Genomic DNA, 23401 nt, shown 5'->3' with positions numbered 1-23401 from the left:
AAGAATGATGGTTCGATTTACAAATATTGTGAAATTATTACAATAGGTTCAGCTAACATTCACTTTCTCATATAGATACAATCAAAAGAAAAGACAGAAGAAAAAAGGAAAAAGAAATTTTCCTGGTGATGAGAACTCTTAGAGTTTACTCTCTTGACAACTTTCATATATGTCATACAGCAGTGTCAGCTATAATCATCATGTCGCACATTACATCGCTAGTACTTCCTTATCCTATAGCTGGAAGTTTGTACCTTTTGACCACCTTCTCCCACTTCCCCTCCTCCTGTCCTCTACCTATGGTCACCATAAGTCTGATCTCTTTTTCTGTGAGTTTGTTTGTTTGTTTGTTTTCCACTTGCAATTGAGATCATACAGTATTTGCCTTTCTCTGTCTGACTTATTTCACTTGGCATAATGCCTTGAAGGTCCATCCATGTTGTTGCAAATGGTAGTACTTCCTCATTTTTTTTATATCTGAATAATATTCCATCATATATATATATGATATACGTATATATGTATACACCATATCTTCTTCAACCGTTCATCCATCAATGGACATTTAGATTATTTTCATGTCTTGGCTATTGTAAATAATGCTTCTATGAACATGGGGTGCAGATATCTTTTCAACTTAGTGTTTTTGTTTCCTTTGGATATATTTCTAGAAGTGGAATTATTGGGTTACATGGTAGTTCTATTTTTAACTTTTTAGGATCCTCCATATTGTTTTCCATAGAGGCTATACCTATTTACAATCCCACCAGCAGTGCACGAGGGTTTCCTTTTCTCCACAACCTTGCCAAAACTTGTTATCTCTTGTGTTTTTGATGATGGCCATCCCTACAGTTGTGAGGTGATATCTCATTGTGATTTTGATTTGCATTTCCCTAATAACTAGTGATGCTGAGAATCTTTTCATGTAGTTGTTAGCCTTTCATATATCTTCTTTGGAGAAATGTCTATTAAAAACCTTTTTGAGGGCTCTTGTAGCTTATTTGGCATATGGGTAAGACCCAAGGCCTCAACATCCTCCAGACCAATAGTCAGAGAGGAGGCCTCTGACTCTCCAGTTGCATCCCACCCTCAATGCAGGTGCACATTCTTGAGGAAGTGAGTTCATTTCTTGGATCAATGATGGAGACCCAGCCAGAGAATAGGAGCAAGTAAATTCAGGCTGTGCAAAGATCATCTAACTAAGGGAAGGGGTCCTGTGGTTAGTCTCTCCTCTGTAGCAAACAAGATGGTCCTCCACCATTGTGGCTTTTGTGAACACCTCTTCCAGCTCAGCTCCCCTGAGGCTAAGTGTGTGTCTTGCTCCACATGGATAGTCTTTTCAATTTTGCAGAGAGAATATGGACACAGGACCTCTCAGGGGTGAAGTGCATGGGCTTTTCTGTAGAGATGACACTTGAACTGTCTGTGTTCAAAAGCGTTTAGGTCAAAGTCATTCAGAAGAGGTCACTCCAGGGAGTCTAGCTGCTACTCTTCTTGCCTCCCTCAACCAGGGTCCCCCTTAAAGCCCTGGGCTCAGAGGAACGGGCTGCAATATCCTGCTGTGGCCATAGTGACATGCTTCATCAATGAGAAAGATAAACTCTACTTGTGAACTCTTTGGAGCTAATCTTGATTTCCAAGAAGGAAATATATGTAGCCTCATGTATCTTCCAAGGCTCTGGAGGCAGAAAGCACTGGATTCACCTGTCTTTGCCCCTGACTGGCTGGATGACAAATGGAAATTGCCTAATTAATGCAGCTCCAAAGACTTCAACTTTCAAAAGGGAATTGTTGGTCTTATCTCAAAATTGTCAAGAGGAAAGGAGACATTGTGTGTAAAAGGATCGTATCCTAGAACTTCACTCTCTAATATTTAGAGTATTTGCTCAGATTTGGGGTATTTAACTCTGATCATTCAGCATGTTATTTCACCTCTCTGGGCCTCAGTTTATTTATCTGAATAAATGGAATTAATATTACCTACCTATAGTTGTTCATGTGAAAATAAATTCAAATAATGCCATATGAACTGTAAAGGCCTCAAAAATGAACACCATTGCTATCAGCATTTGAATATAGATTTATTTCTCATACTCCTCCCTGATAACCTAGTCATCTTCTTGACCCATTTAAAATAGGTGATGAAAATTAAAGTTGCCCTACCTTCCACCTTGAATTTTGAAAAAAAGAAAAAAGAGAGAGACTGAGGCCTGGAGATTCTTTTAAAATCTTTAAAAGACAAATCTGGTATTTTCCAATTTTCTTAGATTAAATACAGCAAGGTCAGGCTTTAAAAAATTAAAACTTTTCCTCCAGCTTCTTCACAATGGAGAAGCTATAATGAAACCCTGACTAAATTACTTTTTAATTGGCAAAGCAATGAATCAGTGAAAATGTATTCGTTCTGTATTGCAAGATGACTCTATTGGATCTAGAAATGAATCACTTCGTGTGCCATTGTTTCGTCTTTTCTTTGTTGGCATTCTTTTTCTTCATAAATTTATAGAGACAGAAAGATTGAGTGCAGAAAAACATAAAGTCACGTATGAGTCTTGGAATATGATTTGACCTTTGCTTCAGATGAGAAAAATCCCTGAGCTTTAGTTCAACCTGAGATTGAAGAATTTCAAAAACAATTTTCAATAACCTAAGAAGATTATTAAAAGACTTGATAGTATTTTGGTAATAGCTAAATGCCTCAAAGGGCCAATCAAGGATTATGGATAGTTTTTTTCTGTGCCTGGATTAAGAGGCATGAAAATGACAATAGCAAGATTATGTCATAATAATTCTGAACATTTGTGTAGCAGTTTATACCTTACAAGTTACCTTCCCATTCATTAGCTAACCCAATCCTTCCAACAACCCTGGGGGTAGGCAGGGAAAAATATTGCCATTCTCTTTTTACAGATAAGGAAACTGAGGCACAGATAATTTTCATGACTTGCTCAAGTATATACAGCCTAGAAAGTGGCATAGTTGAGATTGAAATTAAGCTTTGTCTGACTCCAAAGTCCAAGGGGATAACTATTACCAAGTTTTTCTATTTTGCAGAGAAAACATGTGCACAGGATCTCCCAGGGGTGAATTGCATGGGATATTCCAAAGAGGAATTCAATATTTCCAAATGGAGTGTGATATATCAACCTTAAAGACTCAACAAGAAGGAAACCATACCCAAACAGTCACAATACCAAGATAAAAGATCAGGGAAGAACCAACACTTTAGTCCAGCATAAAATATTTCAAGAATAAATTCGTGGGGGACCAGAAGAGAATACATGGTTGTTAAAGCATAGGCTTTGCAAGATGGTGGCAAACAGTGGCTTGGGAATTTACTAGCACATACTTTAGGCACTTTACTTAACTCCTCTGTGATAAATGAGGATAATGATTCCTACCTTATCTGTAAAATGAGGAAACTAATTTTTACTTCATAGAGTTACTGTGAGGATCATATGAGATCATATGTGCATGCACTTAGGATGAGGATCATTGTCATGTCCCTTAAAGAATCATTCACATGATGTAAACAGTCTTTTCTCAACAATATAGAGCTTGTGAAGCCCTTGGGTTGGGCTTTGGGCCCTGCTTCTTAACGCATTCAAGTGACAAAAAGCAGTGGCATCTGCCCATAAACTAATGAAAAGATTATAGACTCCAGAGTCCAAGACATCTTACTAGGTATATGAGGAGTCCAGTTGGAAAGGTCATTTGGTGCTTTGTGGTGGTGATCTTGGTGCCAGAACCAGAACTTGGGCTCTGCTCTGCAGACAGTAGCAAGCCACCAAAGCTTTTGGAATAAGGAGGTGGCGTTCTACAAGCTATGTTTCAAGAAGATCCATCAGGCAGCCCTCTTTGGAGATAGAAGCTCCCGTTGGAAATTTGTTGAAGGGCTCCACCCTTAGGAAGAGAAGGGGATGTCAACCTTAAAGACTTAGAATTACCACTCATGGAGACAACTAGGGACCACAGGCCACTCAAGGGTTGGACACATCTCAAAGCTGGACTCACTTCAAAAATTTTATTTTTAAAAATTTGTTTGTTTTTGGCTCAGCCCATCAGACCAGGTGCTATACACAGTCACCAGCTTCACACAAGTTTGTGGTTGTTTTTAAATATCAATTTTCAATGTTTGCTCTTGTTCTCTGTGTCCATCTGCAGGTGATTAAAATTCTATCTAGTTTCCCCTGGACTTGAACATCAATACGTTATCAATGTCACTCTCTGCTGGCATCACTGGCTCTTTCAAGGATCTTGTCTTCCTTTTGTGCCTGAAAGGCATTCGTAGTGGACTCCACCTTCCCTCACCCTTGCACTCTCTGCCTTTCATCCTCCAATCCATGCTCTTATCCATTTTTCCACTCTCTTAAATCAAGACCTCTCTTTTTGTACCCTGTTTGGCTTTCTTGCTATTCCTTGATTTCTTTTCACTCCTCTGTATTCACACTGACTTTTTTTTCCTTGCATATTTATTGCTTGATGGCATCCATCACCTCTGGGTATAGAATCAGTTATCCACTATACTTCTTTTCTTCCCTGTTGAAGTTCACTCAATGTTACCTTTTTTTCTCCCTGATTCTGCTCTGCTGCAATCTGACTTTCCATTATTATTCTTATCAGCAGTCTGTTATTTATAGAGTAGAGAAATAAGATAAGCTCCTTCTAATATAGATGGGACACAGCCAATGTAGCTGGGAATAAGAAATGTAAAAAGTAAGACAGAGCTACAAAAAGCAGAGCTAGGGGGGCATTGCTGATTGCTGGATGAAAAGTGTAATGCAGAAAGGATTTGGGGTAGAAAAGTGAGATTGCAGCACGGGTAGTTATCTTCCAGGAGATGAGGGGAGAAAACAATAATTGCTGATGCCTGCTCTGTGCTGAATGCTGTGTAAATTCCGGTGAATGCATCCCCTCATTTAATCATTAGTCTAGACTATGAGGTAGTAGTAGCCCTAATTTATAGGGGAAGAAACTGAAGTTTAGAGGGGTTGGGTTATTTTCCATCTGGAGCAGAGCCTGCACACAAACTCAAAGATTATAAAGACGTAAACCACTCATACACGATTATTTGGCTATATCTCAAATGGGTTAAAAGCTCACATCCACTGCTCCAGTATTGCTAGATCTGGAAGACCATCATAAAGAAATATTCTGAGATCCAGACAAATATTTCAGTACAAACTGCTCATGGGATTGCTATTTGTAATAGTGAAAATGCTATCACAGCCATGTGTCTGGAGGAATGGTAAAGAATAGCATATCCATACAGAAAAATTTTATGAAAACACTTTAATGACATTTGATTGTTTGTAATAAAACTTGGGAGATCCTTATGTGAAAATATTAAACGTATAAAAATTAGACATGCCTATGCATTTACAGTTAAAAAAATAAAAGTTTACAAATAAAACATTAATATTTTCATCTCATATTTTCTTCTCTAAGCTATAATAAAATGTTTTCCCTTATTTTAGAGTAATGCATTCTCATCTCAGGAACTCGGAAAAGACATCAAAGTAAAAATAGTGGAATGAACATGACAGTCCTAACCTTTCTACTATTAAACTTTCTTTAATCTTTGTAATATGAGATAGAAAAATGTTTATATACATAGTTTTCCGATTTTCTGATTCTCAGTTTGAAAATTTTTGAAAACATATTCAAATGAAGAAGGAAAAGAAGTAAAAATTTCTAGGGGCTGGCCTGGTGGCACAGTGTTTAAGGTCACACGTTCAGCCTTGGAAGCCCAGGCCGCTTCAGATCCTGGGTGTGGACCTATGCATCTCTTGTCAAGCCATGCTGTGGCAGGCGTCCCACATACAAAGTAGAGCAAGATGGGCATGGATGTTAGCTCAGGGTCAGTCTTCCTCAGCAAAAAGAGGAGGATTGGTGGCAGATGTTAGCTCAGGGCTAATCTTCCTCCAAAAAAAAAAAAGTAAAAATTTCTCATAATTTTACTACCCAGAGATGACCACCATTAACCTTTTAGAATATTTATTGTAATTCTTCATTGCATTATTTTCCTTGGTAGAAATCCAGCTCTCTATACTGACATTTTAGCAAAACAAAAAAGTCAACACAGGATTAGCCATAGAAGACTGATGCTCTGAAAACATCTGTACTTATCCCTAACATTGTACTCTTACTACAATTGCCAACGTAGTTACCTATATCACCTACTAGACTATAAAGTCCCTCACAGGCATCATACTGATTTTGCTCACAAATGTAACCTTAAAGTCCAGAATAATGTCTGGCACTTACAGGCACTGAAAACACACAGTGAAAGAGTGAATGACATAAGATAATTTGCTCCTGTATGGTTTATTTATCTTCAGATTTTTAAAAATGACTCCATTAATTCAACAGTGTTCCATAGTTGCAGAAAACTATTTTTTCATTTCCTTGATAGTTAAAATGGCCATATTTAGCTCAATGCTATCTTCTTCAGTGAAAGAGAAAAGCAAAAATAAAAGAGTTTGTTTGAGAATTTTCCTGGCACTGTGTCCCAAACATTTGGCCATAGTTAAAAGATGGAAAATAATAGTATCAAAAATTGTTTTAAATGATATGAAACATATCAAGGGTAAAGCTTGCTTATTAAGGAACACAGTTGCTGATACTACCAAAAGACAACAGCAAGAAAGGGCCAAGGTTGTCCCCAAGGGAAGAACACTCTGAAAAACATATGACCTCGATTACTATAGAATTCGGGGTACATATGAAACAAGGGAAGACCCCTAAGTTCTTTAAAACCATAAGCTTTCCATTATGATCCTTCTTTCTCTCTTTTTTTCAGCTTTATTAGGCATAATTGACAAATTATAAGATACTTAAAATGTACAACATGATGATTTGATATATGTATACACTAAAAAAGGAGTCTCTCTATTCAGTTAATTAACGCTTCTGTCACTCCACATATTTACATCTTTATTTTTGATTTTCTTTTGGTGAGAACATTTAAGTTCTATTCTCTTAGCAAATTTCAATTATACAATATAGTGTTATTGTTTGTAGTCATCTTGTGATACCTTAGATACTCAGAAGTTATTCATCTTACAACTGAAAATTTGTACCCTTTTCCAGCCTCTCCTTATTTTCTCCACCCCCTAGGCCCTGGCAACCACTTTTCTGCTCTCTGTTTTTATGAGCTCAATTTATTTTAAAAATTTCCACTTATAACTGATACCATGCAGTATTTTTCTTTCTCTTCCGGCTTATTTCACTTAGCGTAATGCCCTCCAGTTTCATCCATCTTGTCAAAAATTACAGAATTTCTTTCTTTTTTACAGCTGAATAATATTCCATTGTATATATATACCCCACATTTTCTTTACCCACTCTTCTGTCAATATATTCTCAGGTTGTTCCCATGTCGTTATGTTGTTTCTAATTTTGATTTTTCTTTCCATCAATTGAAGCAAATCATCAAGTGTTTTTATGTTTGTTTGTTTTTTTTTTTTTGGAGAAAGATTAGCCCTGAGCTAACATTTGCCACCAATCTTCCTCTTTTTGCTGAGGAAGACTGGCCTTGAGCCAACATCCATGCCCATCTTCCTCTACTTTATATGTGGGATGGTTTCCCCAGCATGGCTTGACAAGCAGTGTGTAGGTCCACACCTGGGGTCTGAACCAGCGAACTCCAGGCCACCAAAGCAGAACATGTGAACTTAACCACTGCTCCACCAGGCCGGCCACCATGAAGTGTTTTTAAAGTCACTTTACTGTATAATTTTGAGTCTTTATATAATAATATTTTCATGCTATTTGAAAATATCTCTATTCTTTTCCATTATGAATGACAAATTGGCTGATTTAACATTCTTTGGTAACCTTAAATTTTCTCCAGTATTTTGAAGCCTTGTTCCTTTGTACTCTAACATTCAATAACACACAGAATAACCTAATTCTTTCTATCAGTAACTGTTTATTGCTTCCTGAATAGTCATGTGATTTTTCTTTTTTTTGCTTTAGCTTGTATCTCTAATAGTACCCAGAATATGCCTGTATGTACATCCTTTTTATTTCTTTTCCATGAGCATTTTCAAGCTTTTCATTTAGGTCCTTTAAATGTCAAGATTTTGAAAAGAAATATATCATTGATTTTTCTTCTCTTCAATTGTTCTTGTTTTTCCCTATAAAAATACCTACAATTTTTAAGTAGGATTTCAATTATCTATTTTCCATGCTTAGAATCTTCTCTGTTACTGCTTTACTCTACATACAAATAAAACACCTTCATATCTTAACCGTCCTCCTTTTATTTTCATCATATTATCTTTTCATTTCTTAAGATTTGTTGTTCTTTCAGAGAATGTCTGCTTCACTGACTTTTAAAATTAAGTAACTAAAAACATAAACATAAAAATAATTTCCTTCATAAGTAATTTTAAGAGGATAGTTATCCACAAGTCTTAATGAAAATATTCCCTTTACTTTACTCTGCACTATATTTTTTTCATGATCCTTAAGTCACTAGTCAAATTATTGCACATTTTATATTTTATTACAATGGCCCAACTATTTTCCTTATTTTTCAAAGAAGGATATCTACGCAGACTCAGCATTTGCCAAATGCCATCCTGTGCATACTGCCCTGGGTTTTAACCTATTGCTGGTTGGGTGTCAATCAAAAGTAGATTATCTTTCTTATAGTCCTATGAACCACTTCTAAAGTATTTTCACCCAGGAGATCTTCTTGGATGAAATGTAATCTTTTCCTCCCCTGCTACTCTTCTTAGGATGGACTATGCTACTACCAGCCACATACAAATCCCTACCCCAATTTCTAGACAAGTTGTCTCTCCTTTTGCATTTTCTGAATAGAGAGACACCACTTGGAAAACATGGTGAGAAATCACAGAAAACTGATAATAACCCAGTTTTCTGACTGTTACAAAACAAATCATGCCCTTGAAAATTAGGGAAAGTTGACAAAAGGTCTTCCTAGTATTTTAAGGGGGCTATTACATAGCAGCATTTTTTTTTGAGCCCTATATCTGAATCAACTGAAGATTGATGCAGAATCCAGGCATATTGAAATTAAACTTCACTTCCTTAATAATAAAATTGGCAGAGAATTTGGACTTAGGCCTGTGGTGAAGTGGGCTTGCTATTATTCTACACTGAATTGGAAAACCTATCCGGTCCCAGGCAGAGCAAGACAAACTCAAGCCTTCACGTGTCAGTGCCACCTCCGCAAGAGCTAAGGCTGATAGAAGAAAAGAACTTGTGCTTCCCACAGGAAGGAGTGAAGCCACATTTATAGGATAGCCCTGTAAAGGAGGTCCTTCCTTGAAACAGAAGAAGAGGGGAACAATTGTTCGCATCTAAACATGGGAATGTTTCCCCTTTGCAATTGGCACCATGGAAGTGGATGGAACAACAATTGCACATTTCAATTTGGTTCAACAGGATAAATAGTTGATGTAATTTTCTCTCAGATTCTAAGATTGGGTTGATAAGCTTCAAAACAACATGTTATCTTTTTCTTGTGCCTTAGAGATTTAATAGGAATTTGGGAAGGTTGTTATCAGGAGAGCTAGCCTGGCACTATTTTTCTTTTCATACATCTCCTATTTCTCCATATTTTCTAAGGAACGCATTGGTTAAAATCAGAAAATAGTAATAATTAATAATCAGGTAATTTACAAATATTGACTTTAAGAATAACATTTACTCTGAAGTTCAATATGTTCCCCTATATATTGCATAATATTTTGCATGTATTAGTCTGCTCAGGCTGTCATAACAGAATACCACAGCCTGGCTGGCTTAAATAAAAGGCATTTATTTTCTCACAGTTGTGGAGGCTAGAAATCCATGGTCAAGGTGCTAGCAAATTAGATTTCTGGTGAAAGCTATATTCCTGGCTTCTAGATGGCCACCTTCTTGCTGTAGCCTCACGTGGCCTTTCCTCCGTGCTCATGTGGAAGGAGAGGGATCTCTAGCAACTATCTCCCTTCTTCAAAGAACACCAATCCTTGGGTTGATTAGGGGCCCCACCCTTATGTTCTCATTTAACCTTAATCACCTCCTTAAAGGCCCTACCTCAAAATACAGTCGCCTTGGGTGTTAGGGCTTCAACATGTGAATTTGGAGGGGAAGCAACACAGACCATAACGTTGCACTATTAATTTATTTTGAGATCACTGTGAAAAAAAAGTTTTATCAAGTAAGCATTCTTCCCAGTCTTGTGTAAGTAAATGTAAATTTTCCCAACTACAATCAGAATTAGTGTTTTTCTTGAGTACATAAATACTGTGACCAGAGAATAATTTCTTAAGAGTCAGATACGTGGTAGAAGTCCTGTGGCCTTTGCCAGATCTACTCTTTAGAGTAAAAATACTAGTAGTCAAGTAGTTTATCCCACAAATTATTGATGAAGATAACTATCAAATATTTTAGTAACTTTCCGTGAAGTTTAAAAAGTTTTTTTCCTAAGGATTTTTGGATGGAAACTTTATTGACCTTTCAGTACTAATCCATCACTATTAGTGCAGAGACAATCTTGAATAGTTAGAAGATGGCAAATGTATTGATTATAAAATAAAGTATTTAAAACTATATAATCCAGTGAAGAAAACAGAATTTTAAAGGTGTTGTAATATTTTAAACAAAATTAAATTCTAGCTTGGGAAGTGTTATACTTAGTAAATATTATGTCAGTGATATTTTATATTTCTATTTCTTCGCTTTTCATTTATTGATGTGTCCCAGATTCACATTCCATTGAAATATATTAATTATATTATTAAACTGATTAATTTGGCAATTCTTTTCTCTTTATTTAAATGTTAGCAAACAAAACTTTGGGGAAAAAAACGAGGCTCCTATGAGAGTTAGGAATTGTGTTTTGTTGCTAGTAACAGAGATCTGAAACAATAGTGGTTTAAAACAAATAAGGGCTCATTTTTATTTTACAGAGCATTTAGGTCAGATGTCATCAGTTCAGGACTGACATGGTGGTATCAGAGACCCAGGCTCCTTCTGTCTGTCTGCTCTGCTTTCCTTAGCATTTGGGTTTTTATCCTTAAGATTTCTTCATGGGTGACAGATGGTCACTGAAGCTCTAGACTTTCATCCATGTTTCAAGAAGGAAAAAGAACGATGAGGGAAGGACAAAAAGGGAGTTTGCCAGTTAAGTAATATCTTTAAAGAACTTTCTGCTTCTACTTATATGTCCCTGACCTTCTCTCCCTGCAATGCGGCTTGGGCGTGATCATTTAGCTGGTCTCATTGACACAGTCCAGAGGTAATTTCATAAGACATGAAAATAGATATTGTGCCGGCAACTAACAACATCTGCCACAGCTCTTAATCATCTTCTATTCATTACATGATCACTTCCCATTGTGAATGTATATTTAAGTATACTGAATAACATTCTAAGTAATAAAAATTTAAAGTCCTAAGTATTAAAAATAAAAATCAAACCTATAAGTGACCTCTCAACATGCTCTGCTTCACTGAGTCAGAGGGTAGAGGGTTTGGAGGCAGAGCAGATCAATTCTTTATTTGGCTATTCATTCATTAATTCATTCATTCAATAAATACGCATTTAGCACCTCTTATATTTAAGTATTATACTAATTTTGGGGGGATAATTACTATGTTTGTATACTGCTTTTCAGTTTATAAAGGATTTTCATCTACATTTTCCAATTTAATCCTCATGTAACACCAACAGGTAAGAAACAGGCATTATTTCCTCACACCATAAATGAGGACTTTGAGGAACAAGGAAGTTAAAGAAGAAGTACAACGCATAAAATTAGTGTGGGTCAGATCCAGGACTTGAACCGGGGAATTCCATCTCCTGTGAATTTTCCACTCTCCTTGAAATTGGGCTCTGTTGCTAATTAGAGGACTAAGACTCTCTTTCTGTCTCAAAATTTGGGTGTATATAGGTAAGGAACCACCAAAGATGAGTCTTTTGAGTCACTAGGGCACCTGCTTAGCTTTCATGTAAACATTTGAATGTATCCATTTGAGTTCATATAAAGTTATAATTTTAAATTAAGATATAATTGACTTATAACATTATATGAGTTTCAGGTATACAGCATGATGATTTTATATTTGAATATATTGCAAAGTAATCACCACAATAAGTCTAGTTAACATACATGACCACCCATAATTACAACATTTTTCTTGTGACAAGAAATTTTAGGATCTACTTTCTTAGCAACTTTCAATGATACAAATGGTATCATTAACTGTAGTAACAATGCTGTACATTACATCCCAAGGATTTACTTATCTTGTAACTGGAAGTTTGTACTTTTTGACCACCTTAACTCATTTTGCCCACCCTTCACCTCCCCCTGCCCCACCCCTGGCAACCACAAATCTGTTCTCTGTATCTAAGAGTTCTTTTCTTTTTTTTCAAGCTCCACGTGTAAGTGAGATCTTATGATATTTGTCTGTCTCTGTCTGACTTATTTCACTTAGCATAATGCCCTCAAGCTTCATCCATGCTATCACCAATGGCAGAATTTTCTTCTTTCTCAAGGTTGAATAATGTTCCATTATATATGTATTACTACATTTTCTTTATCCATTCAACAAGTATTTTTTAATTAACTATGGGCAGCAAGTTGTTGTAGGGGATATGAAGATAGGTAAGGCATACTCCTACCCCAAAAGCAGAATATTGAGGAGAAATAATAAATTTATGCAAATAATTTTAACACAAGGCAACTATTACTATATGTAATACAATAGGTGGTTGCCCAAAGAATTTTGGAATCTAAGAAATTGTAATTTATTGGGTATCTAATACAATGACTTATGCAGAGTAGACATTCAATATTTGTGGACTGAATGAACAAGGAATGAATAAGTGGATGGTTCAAAAATAGTAGAATGTAATTTTTATGGGCATGGTCTCTGGAGTTTAACACCTGCAAGCACCATGCCTTCTAATAGAGTGGGACACGTGCAATCCTCTTGGACAAGGTATCCTGTGTAGAGACAGGTAAAGAAAATACCCTTCCCTGAAGTACCCACCAAGATGGACTTAATGCAACTGTGGGAAACTTCTTAGAGAGTCATGACATAATGCCATTTTGAAGGTAATAGGGCCATGGAAGAAATAAAGAATCTTGTATCAGTTACTGCCAAGTGATCCAGGTGAAGAGAATGAGAATTCGGTTGGAAATGAGGATCAGCACCTAAGAAGAAAGCTTTAAAATTGTAGATCCTGGTTTTATCTACATAAAACTAACAATGGAACCATTGTGACTAGATGAGATGGACAAATGAGAGAGTAAAGGAGGGTGGGGGAGAGAGAGAGAGATTGAGACAGAGATTGAGAGGGAGAAAGAAGAGTATAGACTAATGAATACGGGAGCATGCATGAGAAGGGACAAAGAAATAAACAAGCAAATTTGGCAAAGATTGAGAAGGAATAATTTAAAATGTATGAAGAGAGTCAGAAAAGAACAATATCTTGAGTGCCAAAGAAAGGGGTGATTGCAGAAGGAGCTTGTCAAATTAAGAAATCACTGGCTTAGGCAATTGATAAAGCATGAGGAACCTTCTGAGAAAGTTTTTTTTTACAGTGGATAGCAGAAAAGGTACATGCAAAGGTAAGAAATGTGTGGGGAAGCTGAGACCATAAGTTTAAATTACTTTTGTAAGAAGTTTGTTAGTGAAGGAAAGGAGGAAGAAAGGGACAAATATCCTTATTTACAAACTGACGGAAAAAAGCCCCTTGAATATGTTGAGGCTTGGCTTTCTCATCAAATAGCCACTTTTATTTTCTGCATTTGTATTTTCTGATAGAAATTACTGGTGTCTTATTTGAGAAATTGTCTCAAGAGTGTAATGAAGGACAAACCATGTACCCAGTCAAGATAATGAAAAATTGATGCTTTATTTGTAGACTCCACGATTCAGTGGATTTGGTGCTCATCAACACAATTAGATGCCAGGAGTTTGACAAATCCACAAAAGCTTCATTTCCTACAGAGATAAGCCTTTTCTTATTTTTGATAACTCATTTTCAATTTTACTCCCAACATTTTCTGTTATGGTCAAATAAGGAGAGTTGGTCTCATGTATGAGACAGCATGACTTTTCTTGGTTTCTCTTTTGAACTAAATTATTCCAGGCCATGCGAACTAGGATTGTTTTATCTCCATTGTCTGTTAGGGATGAGCAAAGAAAATGAGTTTTGTTGACAGAGAGAAGATAAGACACAAACAGAAAAAGCCATACTAAGGAGGGATATTAACCATTTTATTGATCTCTTTTTAAATGAGCTGTAGTGGATGTAGAATAGTGATAGAATCGCAGAGTGTGCACTAGAATCTGAGACTCAGATCAATAATAATAACAACTACTGTTTATTGAGCATATGCAATAAAGTGTTTATTGAGAATTTATTATCATAATTAATACTTCCAAGACCACCACTTCCCCCATTTAACAAGTGAAATTTAAGTACCGGTCCAAAGATTCAAAGGTAGTGAATAGAAAAATTAGAATTTGAAGCTAGATCTGTTCCAAACAAAAGCCTGCTCATTACATCTTGCTTTTTCTCTAAAGAGGAAATACTTTTCAAACAATTCATGGATCATTTAAGCATTTTCCAAAAGAATTGTTTGGAAACAAAATGATTTTTGTTTGGTAATAAACTTTCCTGAACATTTTTATGAGGAACCATGGGGAGCTTTATTAAAATAAGAATTTTCATTATAATTTAACACACACCCTGAAGACAGTGGGAAATACTTTGTCAGCTGTGTAGGAACTGTTGACATTCTATTTTTGAAGTGAATATAATAGCATTTTATTTTTTAATTTGTTTAATTTTGTGATTGCCAATGTCTACAGTATCTTGTCTTCAGAAATTGAAAATTCTCATCAACTTATATTTATGACAATATGTTTTTACCATTCTATTGAAAAACAGTCCTTTTGTTTTTAGGAGAAGACTAGCCCTTACCTAAGATTCACTGCCAATCCTCCTCTTTTTGCTGATAAAGATTGGCCCTGAGCTAAGATTCATGCCCATCTTCCTCTACCTTATTTGTGGGACACCTGCCACAGCACAGTTTGATAAGGGGTGAGTGGATCCACACCTGGGACCCAAATCAAGATACCCCAGGCCGCTAAAGAGGAGTATGCAAACTTAACCAGTGCACCACTGGACCAGCCCTGAAAAGTAGACCCTTGGATGGTGACTTCTACATGTTGACAATCTTGTTGAGATCATGTACTTGGTTGATGAAGAAAATAACCCCTCAGCACTCCATTCCAGTTAGAACATTTTTCCTGAGTCTGCGATCTCCTCACAATGTTCAAGCAGGTGTCTTTCTCTGATTACCCTGGCAGAGATTGCTGGAGTTGCATGTAACACCATCTGCACCAGATCCCACCTCCAGCCCCTCAGCACCACCTTCCTCCTAACACCTGGCAGAGTGAATGGTGCACGGACAGCATGTACTTGACATTGAAGTGAATTGAAGCAATGCAATTTTAAAGAAGATGGTGATGCACATCAACGATACAAGTATTCATCAACAAGTGTAACTGAAGTTAATCTCTGGCCCACTTGTTAGGAACACTGTTTTACATTTAGGTTTACAATTCCTTGTTCTCACATTGTTTCCTTTTCTTTCTTTCTTTTTTCTATTTTCCTCTTTCTTTTTATTTATCTTCTTTCTTTTCTTGCTTACCCCTCTTCATTTCAGCCTTCAATAAAGTAAAATCTTCTACCTTTTATTGAATACTCATTTTATTAATTTTATCTAATTTCCACACATCTGTGAAAATGATAACTTACCATCTTTCGTGATGAGGTACCAATTTAAGTGGCTTATTCAAGATATGAAAGAACATAAAAGTGGATTCCTTCCCTATGAGGTTGGTTAAATGGTGATCTCTGCCAGCGTGGGCTCTCAGAGGAGCTTCTATATGCCTTCAGGCTATGTTTTCTTTATTTTTCTGTTTAGTAGAGTAACACTCCTAGGCCACAAAGACTGAAAATTTCCTTCTAGCTCATTAGGTATGAAGAAGTTTAGAAAGAGATCATGGATATTTTCATCCCCCTTGGCAAAAATACATCAATGCAAACACGCTCCCATACAAATACCAAAGATCTGCAGTAAAAACATCAGAATATTGTTTTGTCTTTATTTCATTATCATTCTTTTTATATCAGATAATCCTTGGATGGAATTCTGCAGGCCAATTGGCAGATGTCCTGACCTTTAAGTTCATCTCCAAGACTCTAGGATGGAACAATGTCTCTGTAACTAATTAGATCAATAAATGCTTATTCTGTGCCATACAATTTTCTCTTTTCCTTCCAGTGCCACTAACATTTTCTCGAATAAGATTAAGTCTTGCCAAATATTATGTAAATACATATTTAAAAACCCTGATCCCCAACTACTCCAACTACTTCAATGGTTTTATAAGCCTCTAAATCTCTGTATTACATAATATTTTGTTCAAAATTCCTAGAATGGTTTGTATTTTCCTGATCAAACTCTGACTGATTGAATATTTGGTGTCAGAAATTGGGAGTCGCCTGAGAAAATATATCTCTATGATGTTGTGGCTTAGCAGGCAAAAAGAAAATGGATATTTTAGGTTAAAAAGAAGGTGGCTATGTTACATTGTGACAAACCAACTTGTAGTTCTAGGGGAGGAAGTGGGAAAACAGAATATTAGTAATGTGTGCTGGTAGTCACTGACTGTGCCAATTTATGTAAGACAGAAATTACTTCAGGAAAGAATTAACTGGTTTGCAAGCATAAATGAAAAGAAATCATCTAGAAATTTGAGACCTTGAGTTGGAAGAAAAATCAACTTCTTCTAGACATAAAATAGCAGGGAATAAAGTTGAGAAAGCCTGCAAGCAACAGAGACTAATTAGAACCCAGTGGAGCAAAAACCATCAGATTAAGAGTGTATCCTTCTCACTCAATTCCGATAGTTTAAAGTTACCATTAAGCTAAGAGGGAGACAGAGACGTGGAGAAAGCAGGGTGCTGTGAGTGACAAGAGGAAGAGTAAAAGCAAATTCAAAACTGTGCTTAGAGAAAGAGTTTAGATCTAGTTCCCAGTACATGGAACCAACTGGAAGCTAATAGATGAGTAGCCTACTAATTTACTGAAGGAAAATTATTTCTGAAAATAATTCTTTCCCCTATTTTGAGATTAGAAGCAGTGCCTAGTCAAGTAACTTTCCCGCTCCCAGGAGAAACTTCCTACACAGGGTCCACCCAGCAGGATCCCATAACTGCTGTTGACTGGTGCCTGGTGTGGACCTTTTAGTCTTCCATTTTTGAAGAAAATGTTTTATTGCGGTCATTCTGCACTTACTTCAATCTGTTATTGTTGTGATATATGTACTGGTGTGTGGGAGCAGATCACTTATATTTTTAGTTTATAGGTTGTTGGATGCAGAGTAGCCACATTCAGATGTCACGGCAGGAACTGTACTTCACCACAAAATCCTTTATTTTAAGCTAGATATAGTGACTGAGTGGAATGTTTGGTTTTCTTCATTGGAGAAGAGCTGAAACTGTTTTGTGATGAGAAGAAATATCTTTTTGTGGACCTCATGATTTCCACCTTCTGATATTCACATACTTGAATAATCTCCTTCTCCGAAATGTGGACATGATCTGCAACTTGCTTCTAACCAATAGATTGATAGCAATCACCAAACACCAATAGCAAAATTCCACTCCCATGATTACACTACATTATATGGCAGTGGTGATAAAATGTTGCATCCGTGATTATGCTATGTTATATAAAATCATCTCATTAGCAGGAACATTCTAGAGTTCCTCTCTCACCATTGCTAGCACTGAAGAAACAAGCTGCTATGAATTCTATAGCCAAAAGAAATAAATATTCCACTGATGCCCTGGGAGAACTAGGAATTGGACCCTTCCCCAGTTAAGTCTCCAGATGAGAATACAGCCCTGATCCTCCCTTTGGTTGAAGCCTTATGAGAATCTGAACAAAGAACCCAGATAGGCTGTGCTTGAACTGAAAATTGGTACAGAATTTTTGAGACAGTGATTTAAGGCTCTAATTTTGTTTTAATTTGTTAGGTAGTAATAGAAGCCAAATACAGATGTGCTTGGATATTTGGTGACCAAATGATAGACAGTGAAAGAGAGGGCTTGCAGACCACCAAAAATTTATTTTCTTTTTTCATGGCTTAGAATTATTATTTGGAAGAGGTTACAGCCAGAAGCATATTCTCTATTTCTTTTTATCAAGGTGGGGCCATGTAACCAGTTCTGGGTAACACAGTATTACCAGAACTGATGTGTGGTACTTCTGGGTTGAGAGTTTTATGTGCTCTACACGCCTTACGAAAGGTCTCTTCCTGTTGGATTATATTTACTGAAGACAGTGGTATTCCAAGAAGGAAGGAGACTGGATCCCTGAAAAACTTCACAAGGCAGAAGCCCTTCCCCACACACTTTTTTACTGACCAATCCATTTAGACTGTAAAGTGAGAGAACAATAAACTAGTATTGTGTTAACCCACTGACACTTGAAATTTTTTCTTTCTTTTTTTTTTTTTAAAGATTGGCACCTGCGCTAACATCTGTTGCCAATTTTTTTCTTCTTTTTTCTTCTTCTCTCCAAAGCTGCCCAGTACATAGTTGTATATTCTAATTGTAGAGCCTTCTAGTTCTGCTATGTAGGATGCCACCTCAGCATGTCTTCATGAGCAGTGCTAGCTCTGTACCCAGAATCTGAACCAGTGGAACCCCGGACCACCAAAGTAGAGTGCGTGAACTTAACCTCTCAGCCACAGGGTCAGCCCTCTGGACTTTTTCATGAAATACGTTAGCCTATTCTGACTAGTACAGTAGGAGCAAAGTATTTTTATTGCTGTTGTTTGCATAGACAAATTCTGCAATTAATTTTATGATATTTAAATGACAAGTCTTATTAAGTATATATACAGTGCATTTCATCTCTGAACTTAAAACTAGCACTGAAGTCTAACTAAGTTCATGAATACATCAATGGAACAAATGAATAAATCAAGTGAGGTCATGTTATACCCATTCTCTGGGCATATATGTACATCATCCAAGCTGAAACTAATATATACATTGGCTAAACATATCACACAACTAAAAATGTGTGAAGATTACAGTCTTTGGCAACTAACAGACTTGAACTTATAGCCTAGTTCTAAAACTTATTAGATGTTGGACCTTGGCAAAATTATTTACCCTGTTTCCCATTTTTTTCATCTTGTAACTATACATAATATTGACAATGTAGAACTGTTGTGGGAAGGTAATGACATGGAAAATATCGAGAAGCATGCTTGATTCTTGTCACATAGTAGGTGGTCAGCAACTTCTAGACCTCTTCCTTTTCCCCTTTTATCTTTATGTATCATAAAGTGTCAAACAGATAATGAATGGCATCAATTAGGTATGACTTCTTTAGGACATTACTAATACAAGTCATACATCAAAACATTGGGCCTTTGAGATTTGCAACTATTTCCTGAAGCTGTTTCCGCTTTATTTTTTAAGACAGTGACTTCGGAGCTTTCTAACATAACAAAGACTGTATTTGCTTTGAAATTCACGCAGTGCTTTGGTTATAAAAGCAAACTGACAAAATTGTACATTTGGAATGATTACATCTTTACAAAACCCTCCACAGCCCTTTGTGCCCGTGTGTTTCTAACTAGAAATTGAAAATTCTGTCAAGCTTTAGTAACAGGTATATCTGTGAGTATGTGTGTATGTGGGTGCACACGTATGTACTTACAAATAATTCAAGAGCTGAAGAAAAACTGAAGATAAGCTTGCAGTGTGACAACTTGGGAATTTAATGAACAATGTTTTCTCTCTCCCTCTCTTCCTTCATGCACACTGTGCTCAATCCACCTTCATTCCTTTCATAGTACTGTCTCTTCTTTTCTCTCCCGTGTCCTTCCTCCTATTTCACTGTATCCTATCCATTTTTTCAAAATCATATCTTTAAGGAGTGCCTTAAACTCTCAGTCTTTAACTTAAAAGGTTAATGTTGTACAGCTTCTTCCAGCTCTAGTTTCTCCTCTGCTCCAAGCCTCCCCTTAGAATTTTTACCTTTAATAACTGCTTTTGGTTCTAGTTTTTGCTGCAGTGGAAACCACCACTAGCCTAGATATGTGGAGTTTGGATTCTCAGGGTCCATGTCCATAGAAGAAAATTCTAACCCCCACAGGGGATATTGATATGGAGAGGTATAAACCAAACTGAATACTCTAGAAGAAAAGTAACTGAAATTCTGAAAGGATCAAGTGTGAATTTGAAGTTGGAGTCACAGGGATCAGACTAGGAAATGAAGAAAGATACAGAAAATCTTTTTTGTAAGAGTAGAGGATGAAAAATTTCCGAGTGGGCAAATTGTCCTAGACTGTCCTACAGAGACTGTCTTCTCTTTGTATCTATAAGACTTCATTGTTTCTATTCATAGATTAATTACGATGTCAGACTAAATGGCCTGAAGAATTATGTCCTGGTAGCTGAAGAACAATGTTCTAGGTCTGGCTTCACAATTTATTAACTGCTTTATCTTACTCATGCTGCTGAACTACTTCTGAGCCTCAGTTTAATGAGAGTACAGGAGGTCAAGCAATGCCTGTCTCATGGAAGGATGGGAAATTCAGTGAGATAATGCATTAGGAAATATTTGCAAATTTAAAAGTGCTGAAGAAATACTAGAGAATATTATTGCCTGTGCTATAAAATTGAGCATCAATTGAATATTATCTTACTTATTAACTCTACTATAGATACGAAATGCTACTTTTCAACCTATAATAAAAGCTTTTCGATGGGAGGAATTAATGTATCCTATTACTAAGTCATGCTTTAACGTATAGGTCCAGGGGTATGTTAGATATTCAATGCATGTTTGATATTCAATAAATGATATTTTTCTCTCTGTACATTTGCTAAATTTATGGTTTTATTATATCTCTTATAAGAAGCAGAAACCTTCATAAATAATCATTTCTCAGAATGATACTAACTTGACAAGGTAAGTGATGTGATTTTTTTATGGCAAGAAATATCTGAATTCAAACACTGGTCACATCGCTCACAAAAATTTTGAATATGTTGCCCAGCTTCTCTATATCTCAGTTTCTTTATCTGTAGAATGGGGATATGAATAGTTTGCTCAGAGAACTTTCAAGAACCCAAATGATTTAAGGTACATAAAGTAAGTAACATGTGCTTTGCTTAACAAAAAATGGATTATCAATAAGTGTTGTTTTCCTTTCTCTTTCTTTTGCCATGAGTGTCCCTTTCTTGGAGGACGTGCCCATGGATTGATCACTATCTGGTTTTTGACAGGCTGTCTCTTTCTGTGACCATCTCTAGTTTTAAGAATTATACATATAGGGGAGGTATTTCACAGTGAGTAGCTAGAAAGGAAAGTTTTCTTTTTATTTAAGTTAATATATTTTACAAGAACAATAGTCGCGGTTGTCCCTGCTTGAGAATCCTTGCACCTCCAGCCCACCTACAGATGAGAGGGCTTTCTCTGTTTCATAGCAAGAGGAAGGCTGTTTGATGTCGTTTTGAAAAGTTTTAAAGAAGAAGTTGGAAGGAAATCTAGAAATAAAATAGCAGAGACTGGCTCTTAGGAACTTCACAGTGGAACAATACTGTATTTCTGTTCACAGGAAACTTCGCTGTTCAAATGTATTCACTTTTCATAAACCACCTCCTCAACTTCAGCCCAAACATTGAAAACTGAACCTATTAAATGAGAACAAAAACACCTTTGAAAACATCTTTGGAAAAATACAATTTTGGTACAAAGAGATGAGAATCAAGAAGGATGAAAAAATCAAAGTGGAATTCAGTATGAAGGAGACAGGTTCTCAGGTGGTTAGTTATTTGTGAAAGTCGCAAAGCAGCAATCAAAGGGGGCGTCTACACCCATCAGCACATATTGTTCTGTACTGCCCCTGACTCATTCTTTCAAGCATTTAAAGAATCAAGCAATTAGAGGGCCAGGGATCCTATTTTATAGAAAAGGAAGAACATAGACTTGACTAGAGTTAAGGTATTTGTGGAAGTCTTTGTCCATTCCTCTCTACTTTTTCAAGTCCTTCCCCCTTTTTATGGCCTCTTTGCATGTCCCACTGCACCTGTCAATTGTTCCCTGACACTATGCCTGATCATCCATCATCCTCTTTGAAAGTCTGGGAGGAGGTACATTTTGCATCGTTAAGGGTGACTCTGTATAGCGGTGAGAACATTGAGTCTGCAAGCCAGACTTCTTGGACTGAATCCTGGCTCTGGTGCTTGCTAGTTGCAAAATCTTGGGCAAGGTTATTTAAATTCTTTGTGCATATATTTATCATCCATAGAAGGTGGCTATTGCCATTATACTAGTATCTAACTTATAAGGGTTAATTATCTTAAGGGTTGCAAATACTTCAAACAGTGCTAAGAATGTGGTTAGTACTCCACACTAAGTTAGTTACTATTAGTTAATACGACCACTCCCCTAACATTATTTTGAAACTTAGAACTGAGGAATCTTTCTAAAATGCAAATCTGTCTTAGCCACTTTGTGACACAACTCCTTCAATGATTCTACTCACTTTCAGAAGAAAGCCCAAACTTCTTAACATGATGTGCAATGAAGAATAATGCCCCCCAAAGACATTCACACTATAACAGTGGGACTTGTGAATGTATATTACCTTACATGGCAAAAGGGGCTTTGCAGATGTGATCACAGATACAGACCTTGAGATTATCCTGGATTACGCAATCTAAGCAAAAGTGTCCATAAAAGTGGAGAACCTTTTCTGGCTATGGATAGAGAGAAAGAGAAACTCATGGTGGAAGAAGGCTTAGAGAGATGCAACACTGCTAGCTTTGAAGATGGAGGAAATGGGGCCATGGAACCAGGAGTATGGGCAGCAACTAGAAGCTAGGAAAGGGAAGGAGACTGATGCTCACCTTAAGCTTCCAGAAAGACATGCAGCCCTGTAGACACCTTGCATTTAACCTAGTGAAACTTATGTCAAACTTCTGACCTAAAGAACTGTAAGGTAAAATATTTGTGTTGTTTTAAGCTACTAAGTTTGCGTTAATTTTTTACGTTAGTCAGAGGAAACCAATACCCATGGCATGTAAAACTTTCTGCTTTGGCTCTCCTCTTCCCCTCTGCCTAACTTCAGAGCTCTGAAAAATAAGATAGAATGGAGGGCCCAAGGAAAATGGCCAATCTTCTTTGGGTGTGGGTAGGATTCACACGGGTCTGCTGGTAATTTTCCAAGAAAGAGACAAAGTAATTATAGAAGAATGGATTGATATTTGATGCAGAGTGAAGGGAATGGGAAGGTAGGGAGCTGGTGTGACAGGCAGAAT

General features: G+C 36.7%; 1 long non-coding RNA gene across 35 annotated transcripts in view; it reads right to left on the bottom strand.

Annotated features, from left to right (window-relative positions):
* Positions 1 to 23401, bottom strand: part of LOC123284789 (uncharacterized) — a 471184-nt gene that overhangs the window by 170366 nt on the left and 277417 nt on the right. The gene's annotated exons all lie outside the window — the stretch shown is intronic.

This window comes from Equus asinus, chromosome 3 (genome assembly GCF_041296235.1).
Source record: "Equus asinus isolate D_3611 breed Donkey chromosome 3, EquAss-T2T_v2, whole genome shotgun sequence".
NCBI lineage: Eukaryota > Metazoa > Chordata > Mammalia > Perissodactyla > Equidae > Equus > Equus asinus.
The sequence above is the reverse complement of the archived record's forward strand: the minus strand, read 5'-3'. Positions and strand labels throughout refer to the sequence as shown.